The sequence below is a fragment of the Marmota flaviventris genome, chromosome 2 (genome assembly GCF_047511675.1).
Source record: "Marmota flaviventris isolate mMarFla1 chromosome 2, mMarFla1.hap1, whole genome shotgun sequence".
Classification (NCBI taxonomy): Eukaryota; Metazoa; Chordata; class Mammalia; order Rodentia; family Sciuridae; genus Marmota; species Marmota flaviventris.
The window spans coordinates 38,298,287-38,320,195 of record NC_092499.1 but is presented as its reverse complement, the minus strand read 5'-3'; the positions used below and the strand labels follow the sequence as shown (position 1 = coordinate 38,320,195).

Sequence of the window (21,909 nt, the reverse complement as noted above, 5' to 3'; positions counted from 1 at the left end):
CCTCCCACCATATAGCTAATGCACAGGAAAAGTGGCAGTAACATGTTTTTTTAAAATTTTTTTCTTTTGTTGTTGTTTGTTTATTTAATAGCAGGGTTAACAAAGAAGGCTAAATCAAGTAATGTAGTCTAAATCAAGTTTAATTAGACCCATGTGAAAAACATAATAATTATCCATGCCAAATTTCTAACATTTTTATTTTTGCATGTTCAATTATTAATAGTCATGGTCGTACGGATTCTTTCATTTATTTTCTAAGTGGCAAAATTGAAGTGGCATGGAGTCGACTAGTTCTTTCAGAATGTTTATCTAGAAGGAATATTTTATCGAAAAACAGTAAATCCATTCCTGTTTATGGGACACATCTTCCTTTGGAGAATAGGATGTTGTCAGGTGTGGAGTCTGGCATTAAACTAAACTATCCTTTTCCTTCCTCCTTCTTGAGCTGGTAGAAGGGGCAAGTGGAGGTGGACAGAGTGTCTATCTGGAAGAGTGGGTGCAGAGGAGGGCACAGCAGGAAGCACAGCATGAGACCCTTCCATTAGCCCCCGGATAGCCCTGCTTGCCCCCAGCTTCTTGTGCAACTGAGGCTTAAAGGAACCCAAAGAAGTCTCCTGCTCCAAGTTATCCAAATGTGATTTTTTTTTTTTTTTTTAAATAGCAATTCTCTTTGGTCTTGTAGAGGACAAGATAATGGATATCCTCCCCTTCCCAGATACAAATGAGGATGTTCTTACATTGTTTTTGTAGTTAAATTTAAAAATCTCCCATGACAGTTTTTAATATTTTCTTCATTATTACTGTTTTATTTATCTAAGCTGTAGAAAGGGTCTTAGAAATAGAGCAGAATAGGGTCTTAGAGATAGAACAGAATAGGGTCTTAGAAATATGTAAAAAGAGCCATTACTAGAACTTTGATATTGTCAGTGATTTAAAAGTAAGATTTACTAGTTTCCTCCAACATTAAACATAATGTGGTAATTATAGAAAGTTTGAGAAATTCAGAGAAATAGAAACAAAGAAGAACAAATTTCTAGAACCAAGAAGAACAAACAGAAACAATGTTTCTTTTTTCTTTTCTATTTTATATGTGTGTGTGTGTGTGTGTGTGTGTGTGTGTGATCACATTATAAATACAATTTTATTTTCCCATCATGTTGGAAGGCTAAGGTGCAGAGACCACTGGCTCAGAACATTTTTACTGAACATACTCTGAAAATTCAACTTTGCAGATCTGTGGTGGCAGCCTAGTTCATCAAGTCTTCCATGAATTCCTACTGTGTACCCGGCACAGTGCTGAGGCTGAGCAGGCAGGGCATGCAGTCCGGGCTCTGGGAAGCTCACAGGATAGCTGGAGAAGTAAAGCAGGCCCTTTCAGGGTTACTTTTCATTTTTTAAAACTTTTATTTATTTATTTTTGTATGGGAAGTTTTAAACATGTACACAATAGCGAGAATATAATACTATTCCCAGTGTGCCTTTCTCCCAATTTTAGTAATTCTCAATTTGTTGCCAGTTCTGTTTCATCTAGATTTCAGGCTCCTCTTCCTATTCCAGATTACTTTGAAGCAAATCCCTAACATCTTATTTTTTCGTTAGTAAGCGTTTTCTTTACAAATATTTTAGATAAGACTCGTTTTTCTTTTAATACTGTAGTATAGTTATCATATTTCAAAAAAAAACCAGCAATTGATATGGAATTCTGTCAGTATTCAATTTTATCTGTTTTTTTTTTCATTATATTTCTTTTCTATTTGTTTATATTAGTGGCCAGAGAAGGTCCATAATTGTAATTGGTTAGCATGACCCTTTGGGCCTTTTTAATCTACAGATTCACTTTTCACCATCTTATCCTTGTGGTTATATTGTTTTTCTAAACTAGACTATTCTATTAATTTTCTCATATTCTGGATTTTGCTGATAACATCCCTAGGAGTTAAATGTGAAATGTTCTATTTTGCATAGCTCTTTCACCATTGTATTTCTTATGAACTGGCAGTTATTTCCAGAGGCTGGATTGAATGCTATTTTAATTTTTTTGGCAAAACAGCATGTGAGTGGTTTTGTGTATCCCCATCAGGACACCCTTAACATCAGTTGCGTGTTTCTCTCTCTCTCCCTCCCTCCCTCCCTGTGTGTGTGTGTGTGTGTGTGTGTGTGTGTGTGAGGGAGAGGGAGAGAGAGAGAGAGGGGGAGGGAGAGAGAGTGTATTCACAAGATGATCATTGACAACTAGTAGTGATTGTTGCTGCTTAAATCCATGAATTCTTAGGGGTTTCAAAATGTTATGTCATGTCAATCTTATTTATTTATTTATTAACTAGACTAATTATTTAAAGAGAAACTCCTGCTAATCAGCTATTTGGCTATTCTCAGTTACAGTTTGTATAGAATGGCCAGAAAAATGTCTTGATTCTTCCTTCCCTTTACCAGTTTTCAAAATAGTTGGCTCCGTGTCATTCAAAGATAACTGGTTGGCAGGATGGTTTATTGAGAATTTGTCGATTTAAACTATTATTTTAATCCATCACATTTGTTCTTATTAAGTTGTCCCATTTTTGACCAGCAGGAGTCCCTGTGTTGGCTCCTGAATCTTTTTGATATAACCCTGGTAGTCTTGGACAGCTTCACTGCTCTCTGTATGCTAGGCCACAGGTTCTCAAAGTGTGATCTGAGAATTCAGGGGTTCCCAACACCTTATCAGGGAGCCTTTAAAGTCAAAACAGTTTTCATGATTCTGAGACATAATTTATCTCTTTTATTCTCATCTTTTTACATGCCTATAGAGGATTTTATCTAGAGGCCACACATTTGTCACTCAAATGTATGCATATGTATTCTTGTGTTTTCTAGAATTTTCTAAGGTACACTCTTTGAATGCTTGGACAATTTCTGAGACTACAGGGGTCTTAGGACCAAAAATCTTGAGAAATGCTGTTGTAGGCTCATCTTTCATGTGTCCTGCCACATATACATAATCATGGCCTTACACATTGGCTCCTTATTTTTTCCAACTCCTTTTTGTGTGTATGAGTGATCTGTTCCAAGTCTCACAGCTAGTAAGTGGCAAAACCAGAATTTGAAGCTAGATGTTTATGCAGTATTTTTTTTCCTCATAAAACAGAATCACTGCTGTCCAAAGTTTATGATTAATTAAGGCTTAGAGGATGTAAACACTGCCCACTATGCCAGACATGAACATTTTAGGGGCCACCAAGTAAAATTAGATGTTCTTTTTCTCAAATGGAATGTCCCTCAAAAAGGGAAGAACAAATATAGAGGCAGAATGAGTGTTTGCTCTAGCTTCATGCTATGATAAAAACAATACTCTGAATATGTTGTTTTTCTAGTTACAGCAGGGAAATTCAGCATGCAGTAATACCTCATTAGAGTGTTAACTTCTGAAGATTTCAGTCATCCAGAGAAAAGCCTGCTTTGGCTGTGGAATTTGGTAATGACTCATGGATTCTCCACTAATTTTTGAATCCAGGTTCCAATTGATTGCTCAACCATATAGCTTAGAAACACTTTTTTAAAAAAACAAATTGTTAGTTGAACAAAATTTTGCAAGAAAATATTCTGCAATTTGATGCAGTTTGAAAAGCTGAATAATTATGCCTTAAACCTTGGACTCTTATTTTTCCATCACTGAATAGTATACAAGTCTCTAAAATATGGAAACTTAAAACTACTGTTTTTTTGTAGTCCCTGGGGCCTCAGAGGAATCTTTGTTTTATTCTGTTGGAATGAACTCAGTAACTTGTCATTTTATCACCATTCCCAATAACTGTAGCTTCTCTTGGCTAACATACAACATTAACTCTCATTTCCTAGATACAAGGAAGAGTTTTTCTTATAAGAACACTAAGTGTCTTCCAGAATAGCTGGCTATGACTTTCTGAATTATGTCCATACGGAAGAGAGGACAGTCTTATGTAATGACCTTGGGTATTTTTTCAATGTTAAGAAATAACTGACTACACCTGGTAGCCATCTGGAAAAGTGTCACATAGGAAGCTTGGATCAGAGCCCACATTACCTTTCCAGTGATTCATAATTAGTTTGTGGTTTAGGTGGGGAGTTAAGCAAGGACCATGGCAAAGATTGCAGAACTTTTAGTGGAATATAGAGTTCTTTGTTGGAAAGATTTTAAATACTAATTGTATTCTTATTTTTATGAATAAATCTACTTTTCACTAGAGCCTCAATTGTTCTTTCTTTCTTTGTTGCTGTGTTGGGGAATCAAACCCAGGGCCTTGTGCATGCGAGGCAATCACTCTATCACTGAGCTACACACTCAGTCCTATTATTTTTTTACATTAAATCTGAAATAATTGAAATATCTGCTCTAAGCGACCTGTTGTGGTTTAGATATTTGCACTTGGAATGTCACCTGCCTGGGCTTCTCTAGGAAGTCTTCTCACTAACTTTGCTAAAGGTAGTTTTAGAATATGTAAAAGAATATAAAGCGGGAAGGTTGTCTTTTGCAGGGAAGGATTGTGAATTTCCATACCACTATGATCGGTCTTGTCAAAATTTTATTTTGTATTTGTCACTTTGACCAAATTGCAAAAAAAAAAGGTTTTCAGCTTTATGTTATACTCAGACCTGACTCCACATGGAAAGCATGTGCTGTGTGACAATGGGAGCCTTGAACTTATAGCTGGGGAATGCCAGGAATTTGGGGCTCTGGTGTCACCCAGAAAAATGGCCCCACCTTTCTGCAGTTTTGTTTCCTGTTTAGAAAGTTCTTTTTCTTAAGGAACTTGATGTACTGGGAGGAAAGGTGCTTTTGGTGTGGAGTTTTCCGTGAAATGCAGTCCTAACTAGAAAGCTGGGCTAAGGGTAGGTAAGTGCTTTTCAAACATATGTTTTGAGTATACATGAAACACTTTCTTAGTTTAGGTCACACATTTGTTTACTGAAGTAGGAAGTAGCCCCAGTCAATTTGAATTCAGTTTTAAAACTCGGGTTTTGCTTACTTTTTATCTTTCTCTTAAAAGCAAAGAATATAAAGGCTTGGCAAGTAGAAATTGGAACTAATTTCGATTGCTTTAATAGGTTTTCTGGAGAAAAAGTTTTATTGACGGGGGAATGAGGGCCAGATTATTTTTGTTCTTGCTATGTGTCTAATTGGAGACAATTTTGGAGTAGTCCAAAAGTCTCTTTTTGAGTGGGAGAATCCATCATAAAATGAGCCATAAATTAACAGCTCTTCGTGACAGTGGCCTTGGCTGAGTCTCTATGGTGAGAACTCAGAATTCCAGGAATGTGTCTGGAGGTGGAATCTATTACAGCAGTGATTTCCAAGACGGAAGGAGGCCATGTCAGAATCTCCAAGAGTGCTTTTGAGGCTCTGAAGACCATTCCCCTTTATCCCAAATCTCAGTGAGCCCTGTTGGCAGCAGTTGTGTTTAGTGTCTTCCAGGTGTTTCAGAGTTAAGGAATATCTGAATAGTGCTCCTGGGGAACCCCGTGGGGAGAGACAGTGGGAATGACAGCTAGTACTTATGGAGCTTCTCAGCGGATGAAAACATCCTAAAATTGACTGTGGCGATGGTTGCCTGTGAACATACTAAAGACCATTAGATTGTATGCTGTAAATGGGCAAATTATGTGATACATGAATTATGTCTTAATAAAGCTGGTAAGGATGGGAGAGGAGGGGAGGAGTAGGGAGGATAGGAAGGGCAGCAGAATAGAATAGACAATATGATTAATGTACGTACATTCCATGTATGTATTATAAACAAAATGCATTCTACTGTCATGTATGACTAAAAATAAATAAATAAAAAAAATAAAGCTGGTAGAATAGCACTACTCTGTATAGATGGAGTGCCATTTGTTCCAGAAAAGATGACTAATTGCTCTGAATGATTTTCAGTTCACATGGTGGTTGTAACTGTTGCTGATAATTTGGCAACATGTCCTGTACAAATTTGTGGTATTTGGGGTTGATTCTAAATAAGTTTTTGTATTTTGTGATTTTGTTTGAAGAAGCTATGTGTTAGTGCTTTTAAGTCTACTAACAGCACCAATGGGACTAGAAAACTGTACCTTCTAGAAAGGGGTCAGCAATAAGTTGGAGTGTGATCTTGGAGGGTGGCCAACACTGTGGCCCTTCCATAGTCCTCAGTTCGTTGGATTAGGCCAGATGGATTTTTGTGTTACTAAGGGAGGAAAGCTTTTCTTTATATTTGATTATGTTAAATGATACTGTTAACCCCAACATTTTAAAGTTTAGGCTTGGGAAGGAAATGTGTAAAGTTTATTGTATAGTTTTTTGTTTTTTTTTAACAATTTGTATTCTTTTTACATCTTTCATTTTGAGAGGCAAGTAAGAAAGTGGGAAACAGTAGAAGGAAGGAACCAGGAGGGAGGAAGAAGGGAGAGGAGAGATAGTGGGGAGTGATATTGGCCAAATTATATTGTCATATTGTGTGCATGTATGGATATATAACAACAAATACCACCATCATGTATAACCATAATGCACCGATTAAGAACATGGGAAAAAAGTTTTAAAAATAAGAACAGAATACTTTTAAGCCTAAGAAAGAAAGAGGGAAAGCAAAGAATCAGGTAATCAGCAAATGAGATTAAGAGATGAAAAGTCCCTAGGAAATGAGATAAGATCTGAAGCTTTATGTTTAAGTCTTAGAACATAAAATATTAGAAGTTATAAGGATTCTCCACTTATCAAACTCTTTTGAAATTTTATTTTTAAAATTTTTGCCTTTACTTCATGTTTTGTAATATACTTTAGAAGTTGTGTAGACTCTTCTAAAGTGAAAGCAAACCAAATCAACTAGAAATGATCTTAGCTATCATCCAGTCTCTTCCTTTTATTTTACTAATAAATCCAGTCACTTGTGAAAAAAGCTAGTCTGGGGACATCTTATTCTGGGCATTCTCTGTGCCTTCTCTGGGTTTAGCACATAATCCACACTGGCAGGCTGGTGGACTGGATCAGGTGTTTTGGGTGGTTAGTACTAACAAATAAAACTTGAAACAACCTTTTGATCAGAGTATAGTTGAAGAAAGTGTTGTTGAAAAATTTGAGAAATATGGTGGAAGATGTTAGAGCAATTCTTTCTGGGATTTAAAAACTTAGCCATTCTTTTGTGAATTGCTAGATGCTAATGTTTACTCTTCTAAAGAATACTTCTAAAGTGTAAAATGTTTTGGGTGTATCAAAACTTTTGATGTGTACAATGCCTTTGTGTTACACATTCTCAAGCTGATAGTGTCTTTTCTCATTTCTTTGGGAGTATTATTTAATTACTCTCAGAGAGTCAACAGAAGAGTGAATTAAATAAGGATTATTGTTTCTAAAAAATACTCTTCTCCATATGCCAAAAAACTCAGTAAAACTGGATAGAGCTCCGTCAAGCAACAGCTTGTTGAATTAATTATAACATCTTGTGATTCCTTAACGGCCTAAAACCATTTATATTACCAGGTACAAGTCCATGTTTGGAAAACTTTGTTTTTCTTCTTTAAATGAATTCTGGCTACTTTCCATGAATTGAGCTGAGTCTGAGGTCTGACATCTTTGTTCATGTGGGGCTCAGGCGGATTTTTCTGAGGTGCAGGAATTTCCCATCCCTGTCTGGCTTCTTACAGAGGGTTCTGGGTGTGGGCTCAGAGTGCCAGGCACCAACCTCTGGAGAGGAGCGGGAGCCAGCTGGGAAGTGAGCCAGTCCTGCACATGTGATTATTATTTGGGGAAAAACTACCCAAAGTATGTCCAAGCTGATATTATAATCATCCTTGGCTTATTTGAGGACCTTGAGATGGCAGGACAATAACTTGGGTTTCTAGAAACCTAGTTTGATGGTACAAAAAGTGACTTTGTCTGCAGATCTCCTTTTGAGGTATTAGAAGAATGTGAATATGCTGGAGCATTGCAGGGATCATTTCTTTGTGACTAAAATCTTCAGAGTTGGGAGGAAAAAAAGTCCACATTTCTTATTTATTTCATCCATTATTTTCAAAAATATTTATTGAGTATTTCTCATGTGCCTGGTACTGTTTTGGGTGCTATAAAACATGGACAGAGTTTTGAGTGGGGGAGACACACACGCTAAATTAAACGTGTCAGAGGGTGATATGAGCTGTGGGTCAGTGACCATAGGGAATGGAATAGGAATTGCTGAGGAGTGAGGGAACCATATTCGAATCTGGAGTCTTATACTACTCAAGGTGACTGATTGGACTCACAGGCATGAAGCAGCACAGTCCTTTGCATATCATGACTAATTTGCTGTCCCAATCACCACTACTGTTGTCACAGTTGCAACTGGAAAGCATTTCCTCCACACCTGTTGGCCAAGTGGTGTACAGAATGAGACATACGGCTACGTGTTTGTCCTCAAGACTGGCAGTCCTCATGTGGACACGTGTGAGGACTTACTAATAATGAATAGACATCACCTGACTATATTCATTCAGCACACCTTTCCTGAATGATGGCAGATACAAGGTGTTGTGGAGGATAGCAAGGTAAATCATATTCATACCTTGCCCGAGGGGCATGTAGTCTAGTGTATTCATCACGTAGATCATTTGCTTGTCTTGATTTGACATTTGAGATAGACTATGAGAGTCCATGACATACGCTGATTTCTCATTTTGCTGGTTTTAAGTCAGGAGCTTGGGGAGGCTGGTGTGGGGCACCTCATCTAGGAGTGCCTTTCACCAGTTGCCTCCCATCCACATTTCAGTGCAACGTTGTTTCTACCCATATTTAAGATGTAAAATGTCTTCAAAGTAAAATATGCTTTCTTTGTAAAAACCTGCTCTGAGAAGAAAGCAAGCATCTAGTGTTGGTGAGGAAAGAGCTGAGTCTAAGACGTGATGGTTCTTGAGCAGATAGTGGAACCACTGAAGGTTGCAGGGCATCATTTAACACATTGCTGCCTTTATTTCAGGTTCTCCAGCTGGGACCTGAAACCCTCAAGAGTGTTGCACATGGGTGCATCCTGATAAGGGCTTTAAGGCAGCTGTAGAAGCAGGTGAATTTGTCTCCCTTGCTTGCTTGAAAGAAAGCTTTTTAATGAACTGCTTCCTCCGTCTCTAATTTCAGCTCATTCCTTTTCCTTCAGAGGTAGAACACCAGCCATATTTGTGTGAGGTTCCTTGTTATTTATTATATAGATGGAATCGAAACAGAAGTATGCTTTTTTGTATGTATATTTTTACACACACCAACATACACATATTCTTACACACAGGAACAGGGCAAAGGAAAGCTTGGAAGGGGAAGGAAAAGCCATAAAGTACAGTGGCAAAGGCTGTTGACATCTGACCAGAATCCGTGTTTTCCTCTTCCTGAGCCCCCAGCAAGAATGCACTTGGCCTTCTGTTATGGATGTGGTGTCCCCCAAAAGCTCACCACTGTGGGACAATGGAAGAAAGTTTGGAGGAGGAATGATTGGGCTGTATCCTTAACCTAATCAGTGAGCTAACCATCTGATGGTATTAACTGAGTGGTAACTGGAGGCAGGTGGGGTGTGGCTGGAGGAGTGGCTAATTAGGGGCGTGGCTGTGGGTATATATTTTGTATCTGGAGCACGATTTTCTGATCTTTACGTGAGCTGCTTCCCTGTGCCACACTCTTCTGCCATGATGTTCAGTTTCACCTTAAGCCCCAAGGGAGGGAGACTGCTGTCTGTGGATTGAGACCTCTGAAACTGTGAGCCCCCAAATAAACTTTTCTTCCAAAATTGTTCTAGTCAGATCTTTTAGTCATAGCAGCAAAAAAGCTGACTAAAACACCTCCCTTGCAGCTAGTTGCAGCCACTTAACTGAGTGACATGAGCTGCCAGTGAATGAGCAGTGGATGATGGTAATGGAGACAGAGGAGCCTGTCAGCCCAAATCCCTGGTTCAGTGTGAAGAAGAGGAACAACTCATAATTAGGTCCCTGCCATAGGAGTAGAACACACAGTTCTGAAGTGTTTCTGGATTTCTTTACACAATGACTAGGTTTTCCTAAGGACTTTTGTGACTATGGGTGGTCACTGAGAGGCACCTTCCTCAGGTTAAGTTGATTCCACTAAATGGTGTCCTCAGGGCTGGTGGGTGAAGGTGGTTATGGTGGTGCTAGGCTCTGGCTATGTTTGCCAGCACTCACTATTAGTTGCTTATAAATACCTCTGCTCCTCACTGTACTCCTCCTCTGCCTGCTCTCACCCCTAGGCGGTAGGGAGAATGTAAGGAATGCGAACCTATCCATTTTTTTTTTTTGGCCCCTCAATTATTTTAGTGCTTACCTTGTTCTAGATGCTATTGGGGATACCTAGAAATGAGAGAAACATGATTTCTGCCTGCAAAGAGCTGACAACTGTGGTTGACCAGACCACTGTAAGTGGGCCACTCAGCTGGAGGAAACACATTCAGATTGCTTCAAAAAATTAGTGATTTTTAAATCAAGAGCTGAGAGGCAAATTAGCTTGAGGTGCTGTTTCTCTGCGGTTCCTAATCCAATCATGTTAGCCCCTGAAACTTTTTTTTTTCTTGTGGTCAGCCACAAAGTCCAGTATACAACTCTGTTCAGTATTGCCTTCTCTGCCCATGTTTACAGTTCTCATATGGACCATTTAGCAGGTGTGGCATTGTCCAGAGTTGATTAAGTGCCGTTTTATCCTTTGAATTCCATGGAGCTGGACCCACAGTAAAATGATCTAAGTTGTTACTTTGCTGAGAATTGTGAATGGTGGACAGTGAGATGAGAGAATTAGCATGTGTAGGGTGAGAAAATCCCACTCAACCATGTTTTAATGGTTAATTTCATCAGGTTCAGTGGCTCCTTTCATTTGGCTTGCTCACCAACTCTCAGCTGCTTTCTTCTTCATCCCTTATGAATTTTCTTTTTCAATTTGCTGATACTCCTATTTGTCCTTGTTACTGTTGGCCTGCCTGCCTTCTGAGATGATATATTGCTTGGAGGTACACACCAGATCTTGGTTATCTTTGTATGCTTTTCCCTAGCCCTTTACTCTAGAGTATAGCAGTGTTTTATATATTATGTATGAGTCAGGAAATGATGAATTAATTGATGACTAAAATTTCTTACAGTGGTAGGACTTCTTGAGCTAGTTCCATTCTTGGTGTTGTTTTTTTTCTGTGTTGAACATTACTTCCTGCTGCCATTATGTGCTGTCAATTCATGTGATGTCTTCTCTTTTACCTTTGTGACACTGACCTGGCCTTATCTAGAATGAGAATTGCCTAGCACAGGGTTATGAAAGGAGAGTGGTGATACGCTAAAGGGTTTTTGTATGAGTGTAGTGGCATGTGTCTTCATCTTGTCCAGCATGTGATACTATGGCTCATATCTGGTGGATGAGACTGATCCACATTCCTGTGTTCTTCTTGGCAAAAGAATCATTTCATATTACATGTGCTATATTGTTCAATCTCATAAAAGTACGACAGATTTATCTTTTTTCTGCTTGGTAGCTAGGTTTGTATCTTAAGTCCCGCTTGACTCACTGAAGGTTCCGGAAAATTCTCTGAAAAGGGATGCATGCACATCCATAATTAGGCTTGTTTTCCTAATAAAATTACATCTGAAATCCTTCCCTTGGGAACTTATTATGTTCCTTCCTAAAAGCACATTTTAATAGTGATAACAGAACAGAATGGTGAATAACAGGATTGAAGACACCAAAGGCAAGGAAAGAAAATATTTTACAGAGGAGCTGCCACACTCCTTTGTGAGTAGGGGTTCCTCTGTGCAACAGTGGGGCTGTCACCCACCCCACATGTTCCTTCTTTTTTAGGTTTCACAACTGGTGTTCCCCTCCCCTCCAATTGAGAGCTGACTTTGAAGGAAGCTGGTCAGACCTTTTCTCTGATCTTGTTGTTCTTGCTTCTTTTGTCAGTTTAAGGTTCTTTTGGCAAAAGTCAGTGAAGTGGAAGATCATCTGCACATCTTTGATTCCTTGACCTTCACATGTAAGAATCTGATGGACATTTCAGGGCTGACTTGTTGCTCTGACAAGCTCTGTGAAGACAGGCCAGTTTCTATAGCAGGAGTTAGAATGCCATTAAGAATTTAATAATATGGGATTGCCTGTTGTGAATTAACTTCATTAACAAATGAGCATAAGCATTTCTGCTGGAGATAGGGAGCTTATTGACATCTCTTAAAATAGTCTGTGATGATTAATAGTGATGGAGTTAAATTTTTCCTGCATCTCAGTTCACTGTACTAAATGATATTATAGAAACCAGGCAGTATTGGTGCAGCCTTGTCCACTTTCAGGAAGTTGTTTTAAGAATGTCCTCTTGAAATATGTTGGGTGCTGTCTCTGACACTGATGAGTGGTTTGAATCTACCTTTCATAGTGGCTTCCATGATGTTATTGTAGATGATAACCTGAGAAACTAGCCTAGTGATCACATGTGCCTTTTAGACCAAAGACCTAATAGAGGGTGCATGTTTGAACAGAGAATGTCAACATGTAAGTCCAAATATACTTTCTTGTGGAAAATAATTCTACCCTTTGCCTTGATTATAGTTTTCTTGATTGGAAAAAATGAATTATCACACTAGAGGCCTCATTTACCTTACTTTATATTAACAGATAGATGTCCCACATTCATCAAAAGAATTTTAAGATGGTCCCAAAGGCAAGAAAAACATACAAAATAATAACCAAAACACAGATTCTGTTATGATATAGATGTTGAAATTATCAGACAAAGAATTTCAAAGGACTGTGATATATTAAGGGCTCTACTGGAAAAAGTAGACAGTGTGCAAGTACAGATGGAAAATGTAAGCAGAGAGATTAAAATTTAAACAACCAAAGAAAAATACTAGAAAGCAAAATAGTAGCAGAAATGGAGACAATCTGGCAGTGGGGCTGAACTTTCCAACCCTTCACTCATGCCTTGGTCTTCCAGGGGCCAGCTCCCATCCTGAAGCTATCTAACTCCATCCCAAAGAGTCATCCTAGTAGCATAAACTTAAGTGAGGCTGTGGCAGTTCATGGTCTGTGATATCACCACTAGGAAGAATGTGAAGGCAGAGGCTCTTTTTCTGTCTTGTCACAACTACTACTTGAATATCCATCTCTGCTTCTGCATTTGATGACTAGATCCATCTCAAGAAGGACTTACTGAATGATTAGTTAATATACTAGGTAATTCACCCCGGTACATTAGATTAAAAAGATTCACACATACAGGGTGTGTGTGTGTGTGTGTGTGTGTGTGTGTATACACACACATTTTTTAACAGTAGAATGCATTTTGACATATTGTAAACAAATGGAGCACAACTTCTCATTCCTGACTGTACACTGTGCAGAGTCACTCCAGTAGTGTAATCATACATGTATATAGGGTAATAATGTCTGCCTCATTCTCCTGTCCTTCCCATCCCACAGTTTCACCCCTCCCCTCATTCCCCTCTACACAAACCAAAGTTCCTTCTTTCTGCCCTCCCCTCTACTTCCCACCACTCCACTATGGATCAGCATCCATTTATCAGAGAAAACATTTGGCTTTTGGGTTTTTGGAATTGGCTTATTTCACTTAGCATGATATTCTCTAGTTCCATATATATATATATATATATATATATATATATATATATATATATATATATTGGAATATTACTCAAAGAAGAATGAAATTATGGCATTTGCGGTATATATATATATATATATATATATATATATATATATATATCACATTTTCTTTATCCATTCATCTGTTGAAGGACATCTAGGTTGGTTCCATAGTTTAGCTATTATGAATTGAACTTCTATAAACATTGATGTGGCTGCATTATTGTAGTATGCTGATTTTAAATTCTCTGGGTATAAACCGAGGTGTGGGATAGCTGGGTCAAATGGTGGTTCCATTCCAAGTTTTCTGAGGAATCTCCATACTACTTTCCAGAGTGGTTGCACCAATTTGCAGTGCCACCAGCAATGTATGAATGTACCTTTCCCCCCACATCCTTGCCAACATTAATTATTGCCATACAAATTAGGGAGTATATTAATTGCAAAAATAATCAGCCTGTCTCAAATAATAAAGGTGTGTATGTTCATTAATATAAGAGCAAGGAGCAAATGCAACCAAGATTGAAACTTTTTATGTTTTCTCCTTTTGGCAGTTATGTTTTTTTTTTTTTTGATTGTTTTTTCAAGTTGGGGAAGTAGCCAAATAATTGAGTTTTTTATCTCTTTTATTACTAGTGCATAATAACTATACATAATAATGGGATTCATTATGCCATATTTGTATATGCATTGATTAAATATAATTTGATCAATCTCATCCCTCAGAATGGGAAGGTACTAGAATTTTCTCTCTTAAATATAGGAGGGAGAATATTGGTATTCTTAAAGACCATTTGTAATATATTATATGATATTAACCCAAAATGATTTTCTATTCAACAACAACAACAAAGTAACTCTTCCAGGTCAGGGCCTAGGTCTTAGCAATATTTATATCTTTGGTATTTGCCAAGCCTGTAGTAGATTGGGGATACAAATACACATAAATTCGGATTGATTTATACAAATATGTGAGAATTAACAGATGAACTAAAGTTGCTGAGCTTTGATTATTTTTCAGTCTTCAACAAAAGTTCACAGCCTCTGTTTGAAGTAGTAGTCATTCTCTAGTAATATATAACTTGGTTGAAAAAAAAAATTTTTTCCTTAAACAATCTGGAACTGAAATTTGTACAGCAATCAGGGAGCTTTCTTTTTATTCCTATTTATGTGATCTTCAACCACTAAACAAAAATACATCCATTTCACTTTTCATCTCCAGCTCATGCATAAGAAGATACTAGTAGGAAAAAGACATTACTGGAAACGAATTTAGTTTTTGCTTAAAAGAACCCCTCTTTACTTCCTGGACAACAATATACAAAGCTAATCAGTTTCTTATAAATCAAGATATGGCAATTTGGTACCATGCCATTTTAGCAAAGTCTGTAACTGGTAATATTCAGCATTAAAGTGGAAAAGGGAGATCTAGAGGCATAAGGGGCAAAAGGTTAATTAAAATTTGTACAATATTTTGGAAACAGTGGCCGTAACTATCAACATTTTAAATATCTATCAATTTCTACATAAATATTTGTACAAATATAGAATGGATGTCAGTTGTATTTTTGTCATTGGAAAAGTAGAAAAAGTGTGAATATCTATTAGTGGGAAAGTGGGCAGATAAAATAACATTTGTATAAAGAAGTAATATATTACATTTTAAAAAACTGCTTAGGTTCTCTCCCCATAGATACATGCTCAGACATTGTATATTTGTTTTTCAGTGATAAAAGTATGTGTGGGACTTCATAGTATCCCACTGAAAATAATTATTTGTGTGTGTGTGTGTGTGTGTGTGTATGTGTGTGTGTGAATTTTTATTCATAGAAGTCTAGAAGATTGTGCAGTGTGCTGCTGAAAGTATGTATGAAGGCTAATTTACAGTAGCCTTTTATTTTCTTCTCTGCATTTTTGTAAAGCTTTTGTAATCAAAATAATTATAAAAATGTAGAAACATGGCATTTCTTCTTAGGAGTGGGGTATTATGGATTGGGGATACAAATACACATAATAATAGAACTTGATACTTATCACAAGGAGTTTATGGTCTAGTTAGTGGATATAAGAAAACAAATACATACAGTAAAATTTTGTGGTTACTCTGATAGAATTCAGTAGTATTAGGTGTTCGTTTAAACACAGAGATTATAAATTGGTTTGAAAGAGAAGAAGAAAGCAGTCATAGAAGGAATTTGAACTGAATCTTGGCAGATGTGATATTTGATAGATAAACAGATAACAGAGGGATCACGAGAGTCAAGGCATGGACGAGGGTGTTCAGTTTGAGTCTAGGAAGTATGGGAAGGCTGGCCTGGCTGTTGTGCATGAGCACTGGGACCTGTGAGTGTCATGGGGGAGGTGGGAGGACCAAGCACACAGAGAAGGGTGGCCTATGAATAGGAAAAGTGCTCCAGAGGCTGGACTGCTAGGAGGCCTCCTGTGCTTTTATGTTTCCCTTTCCTTCTTTAGAAATAGAAGCTTTTAATCAAAAGAATTAAACCTAGCATGGGGAACAAACAGAGCAGATGGAATGGAACTGTTGTACTTGAGCTCTTCCAGATGACAGGTGGGAGGGGATGGTGAGACAGTCCCCTCCCTGCGGCTTTGTGGGTGCACTAGTAGAAAACCCTGGCCTGGTAGAACAGGAGAGTCCTTTCAGGCCTGGAGATTCTATGCTGTGCTACTGAGCTGTTTTGATGACCATGCTTCCTTCATGTTTAGATTTGTCCCATTTTGCCCTTTTATTCCCTTCCTTGGGTTCCGCTGCACCTCCCTTCAGTGTTATTTCTCATTATACCAGAAGTGGTCCTGTACTTTATACATTTCTTTTTGACAGTTTTATTCTTTCATATGTCATTTCTTATTAATTTTCCCACATTAATCTGTGTGAACAGACTAGCCTTTTTAGGATGGAATAGGAAATTGTAATAGGTAACACATTGAGAGCCCACCTGGTTACCATTCTAAACATTTATATAAATCATCACATGCCACCCTCATGACAGTTGCATGAGATAGTGTTATCATCATTATTACTTTATAGATGAGGAAACTGAGGCAGGCACCACAGGCAGATGCTGTGATTGAGCTCCAAGATTAACAATTATCAGAACAGTGATTCAAACATAGGCCAGCCAGCTCTAGAGAGGTGCCACTCAACTGCAGCCTGACCTTTTTGACTTTGACTCTCAGTTGTCGCTTTTTCACTCTTCAGTTCTCAGTAAGAACGTATTCCCATTCATTTAATTGTTTTTGCATGCTTTGATGCTATGTCTTTGCTACCAATATTTGTCCCCTCCCCTTCATTTCCACCTAAAAATGAGAGAGTTGACTCAAAATTGAAGAGATTTTGGTCTTAGTGTTTTGAATTAATTTCTAGGTATGTCAGAGAGGGAAATGAGGCTGAGAGATTCAGATATAGGAATTTCACTTAGGTTGGCATTTGCAGGTTTACCAAGGAATTTGGTGTGGGGGAAAAGGCAGGGAGAAATGGATCAGGGCCAGATGTTTGATCCATTGTCAAAGTTGGGAGATAATGAGGTGACAGTGGAAAGTGGGAAACATTTTCTGAAGCTAAATAACCTTGGAAAATGATTTTTTTGCTATTATACTATTTTAACCTGGTGCCGGAGACAGTTGTAATAAATTAGAAAATAAATAAGAGAGAAAAGTATGTGCCAACATTGATTTTTGCTAAGTATATTGTTGGTACCCCGAAATCAAGGAAAAATTAAATGATTAACCAAATTCCTGAAGATTAAAATCTTTGGACTACATAGTGTTGACTATGTTTATTAAGCAAAATAAGTCTACCAAATAGCCAGGAAGCATTAGAAAAAAAAATTAACTTAGGAGCTTTTGACCACTGTTAAACTATTTCATCATGAAATATGGAAGGTAAGTTTTTTTTAACTGTTTTTTTTTTAATTTTTATTGTTGGTTGTTCAAAACATTACATAGTTCTTGATATATCATATTTCACACTTTGACTCAAGTGGGTTATGAACTCCCATTTTTACCCCGTATACAGATTGCAGAATCACATCAGTTACACATCCATTGATTTACATATTGCCATACTAGTGTCTGTTGTATTCTACTGCCTTTCCTATCCTCTACTATCCCCCCTCCCCTGCCCTCCCCTCCCCTCTTCTCTCTCTACCCCCTCTACTGTAATTCATTTCTCCCCCTTGTATTTTTTTCCCTTTCCCCTCACTTCCTCTTGTATAATATAATTTTGTATAACCCTGAGGGTCTCCTTCCATTTCCATGCAATTTCCCTTCTCTCTCCCTTTCCCTCCCACCTGTCATCCCTGTTTAATATTATCTTCTTCTCATGCTCTTCGTCCCTATTCTGTTCTTAGTTACTCTCCTTATATCAAAGGAGACATTTGGCATTTGTTTTTTAGGGATTGGCTAGCTTCACTTAGCATAATCTGCTCTAATGCTATCCATTTCCCTGCAAATTCTATGATTTTGTCATTTTTTAATGCAGAGTAATACTCCATTGTGTATAAATGCCACATTTTTTTTTATCCATTCGTCTATTGAAGAGCATCTAGGTTGGTTCCACAGTCTTGCTATTGTGAATTGTGCTGCTATGAACATCGATGTAGCAGTGTCCCTGTAGCATGCTCTTTTTAGGTCTTTAGGGAATAGACTGAGAAGGGGAATAGCTGGGTCAAATGGTGGTTCCATTCCCAGCTTTCCAAGAAATCTCCATACTGCTTTCCAAATTGGCTGCACCAATTTGCAGTCCCACCAGCAATGTACAAGTGTACCCTTTTCCCCACATCCTCGCCAGCACTTGTTGTTGTTTGACTTCATAATGGCTGCCAATCTTACTGGAGTGAGATGGTATCTTAGGGTGGTTTTGATTTGCATTTCTCTGACTGCTAGAGATGGTGAGCATTTTTTCATGTACTTGTTGATTGATTGTATGTCCTCCTCTGAGAAGTGTCTGTTCAGGTCCTTGGCCCATTTGTTGATTGGGTTATTTGTTATCTTATTGTCTAATTTTTTGAGTTCTTTGTATACTCTGGATATTAGGGCTCTATCTGAAGTGTGAGGAGTAAAGATTTGTTCCCAGGGTGTAGGCTCCCTATTTACCTCTCTTATTGTTTCTTTTGCTGAGAAAAAACTTTTTAGTTTGAATAAGTCCCATTTGTTGATTCTAGTTATTAACTTTTGTGCTATGGGTGTCCTATTGAGGAATTTGGAGCCCGACCCCACAGTATGTAGATCGTAGCCAACTTTTTCTTCTATCAGACGCTGTGTCTCTGATTTGATATCAAGCTCCTTGATCCATTTTGATTAACTTTTGTGCATGGCGAGAGAAAGGGATTCAGTTTCATTTTGTTGCATACGGATTTCCAGTTTTCCCAGCACCATTTGTTGATGATGCTATCCTTCCTCCATTGCATGCTTTTAGCCCCTTTATCAAATATAAGATAGTTGTAGTTTTGTGGATTGGTTTCTGTGTCCTCTATTCTGTACCATTGGTCCACCCGCCTGTTTTGGTACCAGTACCATGCTGTTTTTGTTACTATTGCTCTGTAGTATAGTTTGAAGTCTGGTATCGCTATACTGCCTGATTCACACTTTCCTGCTTAGCATTGTTTTTGCTATTCTGGGTCTTTTATTTTTCCATATGAATTTCATGGTTGCTTTCTCTATTTCTACAAGAAATGCCGTTGGGATTTTGATTGGCATTGCATTAAACCTATAGAGAACTTTGGGTAATATCGCCATTTTGATGATGTTAGTTCTGCCTATCCATGAACAGGGAATATTTTCCCATCTTCTAAGATCTTCTTCTATTTCTCTCTTTAGGGTTCTGTAGTTTTCATTGTATAAGTCTTTCACCTCTTTTGTTAGGTTGATTCCCAAGTATTTTATTTTTTTTGAGGATATTGTGAATGGAGTGGTTGTCCTCATTTCCATTTCAGAGGATTTGTCGCTGATATACAGGAATGCCTTTGATTTATGCGTGTTGATTTTATATCTCTAAGGTAAGTTTTAAGAAATAAAATTTATGTAAGTTTGTTACTTTTGCCCTCAAAATTAAACTACAGAAAAACTTAGCTATTTCTTTTATTATTTCAACTATTTGAAGTAACGGGAAGAATATATAGTAATTCTCTAAATAAAGATCAATAGAAAGCTTTTAACCTCATCGAAGAACTTTTCTCTCCATTTATTGAGTTGAAAATAATGTTCAGATTTATAACATACTGGTTTAAAACAGTTTTTAATCTCTAGTGTGTAAAGTTCAGGAAAGGAAAATAAAAAAGTTTACTGGGATCTCAGTACACATTTTACTTTTAGAATAGAAGTTGGAATCAGACCAGTTCTCTAAAAAGAAAAGTATGGACTTACAAACATCCAAGGGAGTTCAGTTACTATACTTGCAAGGTAGTTTATGTGGTTGGTCAGTTAATAATTCCTAAAGAGACAAGTTTCCCCCCCCACCTCATTTTCTAAGAGCTACTTTATCATTGAGATACTTCAAAAGGAAATGAAATCTTTTACCTATTTTAAAGAAATGGATAGAAACCGAAGATAATGTCATTTTCTTAAAAATTTCCATAGAGATTGGGTCTAGTAACCAACTGTAAAAGCCTATTTCTTTAGAAAGTATTTCCAAATGTCCATTGTAGGTATTAATCTATACTTACTCATTTGTGGATTTCTGCATTCACGCCCCCCCCCCCCCCCCAAATTCATATGCTGCAGTTGGAAACTAATTGGAAACCAATCATTATTGTGATGGTCTTAAGTGCTGAGGCCTTTGGGAGGCAGTTAGTACCCTTATAAAAGATGCCCCAAAGACCTGCTCTGTTCCTTCCGCTATGTAAGAACATACCCAGAAGTTGCCACCTTTGAACGAGGGAATCAGCACACACCAGATATGGGATATGCTGGTGCCTTGGTCTTGTACTTCCTAGTGAGAAATAATTTTATGATTTTTATAAGCCACCCATTCCATGGCATCTTATTGTAGGAGCCCAAATAGACTAAGACATCTGCCTTCAAGAGTGCATGGTTTCATGGGGAGAATACAGAGTAAGTACACAGAGTTAACAGGAAATGTCATTACTGCAATAATGGATCTGCACATAGATCTGGAAAGACTTCTTGGAGAAAGTGCTAGCTAAGGTAAGTAGAGCCATTGAGGTGATTACAGACTTCTAGAAAAATCAAAGGAGATGCCATGTGGGAAATGTATTGTAGGAAGGCAAGAAAGGGTCATTACTGTTAAAAGTCAAAGGTTAAAAAATCAACCCCAGAATCCCATTTTTAAAGATTATTTCCTGGAAACCATTCCTGGTACCAAGTGCTACATTAGCAAGGCTCTAGTTAGAAAATAGATGCAAAGTTAGTATTTTAGATAGAGGTGATTTAATATAGGGAATTGGGATAATTCACCAATGAAAGAATAACTTTAGGAAGTAGCTACCATCCCTGGGGTTGGGGGACAAAGGGAATAGGTGTTGTTATTAAACTTAGAAAGTCAGAGTTGGGACTACCTCAGGGCTGATATGCTGACTTCTAAGAAGGCGCTTGGATCTCTGAAGATGGATTGCCTTCTGGCCAGTACTCAGACCATCCAGGGAGGGGCTGTGGCTGGTATCTTGAATGCTAAATGCATTGGGATCTGGAGCTGTTCCTTTCTGTAGAGGCTGAAAGGAACTGGAAAACGGGAAGAAAATTTATTCTTTCCACTTTTGCCTTCCAGTTTCCTGCCAGTGGCTCCCACTGACAGAGTCTAATAGGAATCCAGTTGCAAGAGAGTCTGGGAAATGTGGTTTGCAGACTCTAGATCCAGCATTACAGAGAATAAAAAGTGGAGGGGTTGGGCTGAGACACGGATGGTAAATGATTTACTCCATACATTTTAGAAAGTGACTCCAGCTCTATACTGTGTGGACTAGGTTAGAGGAAAGGTCAAGTAGGTATACTGGTCAATAAGTTCAGAGGATGTTGGAAGAAATCTAAGCAAGAAATGATATGGAGAAATTACAAGAGAAGTGAGTAGATGTTGAGAGATTTAGAAAATAGAGTTAAACAGAATTTGGTAGTTGGGAACTGCAAGAATAAAGGAGAGAAAGGAATTAAGGGGGACATTTTCATTTCTGACTAAGGTAGATAAGGTGTTGTTTACTCAGATAGGAACACAGGACTAGAAACTGTTCAGGGGAAGATGATTTATTCAGTTTTGAACTTGCAGAGTCAATGTACCTATGGTTTATCTAGGTAGAAATTCATTGTGGATACATGGGCAGAATATGCAGTTGTGTATATTCAGCCTTATAGGT

General features: G+C 37.9%; 1 protein-coding gene across 4 annotated transcripts in view; it reads left to right on the top strand.

Annotated features, from left to right (window-relative positions):
- The window catches only part of Stxbp6 (syntaxin binding protein 6), a 246,577-nt gene that overhangs the window by 32,548 nt on the left and 192,120 nt on the right, over positions 1-21,909 (top strand). The window contains exon 1 of one of the 4 annotated variants that reach the window (XM_027929612.2): positions 9,610-9,700. The exons of the other annotated variants lie outside the window; for them this stretch is intronic. The gene's annotated coding sequence lies outside the window, so the exon portion shown is untranslated. Of the gene's footprint in view, positions 1-9,609; positions 9,701-21,909 lie in introns of those variants that run through there. 4 annotated transcript variants of the gene reach the window in all.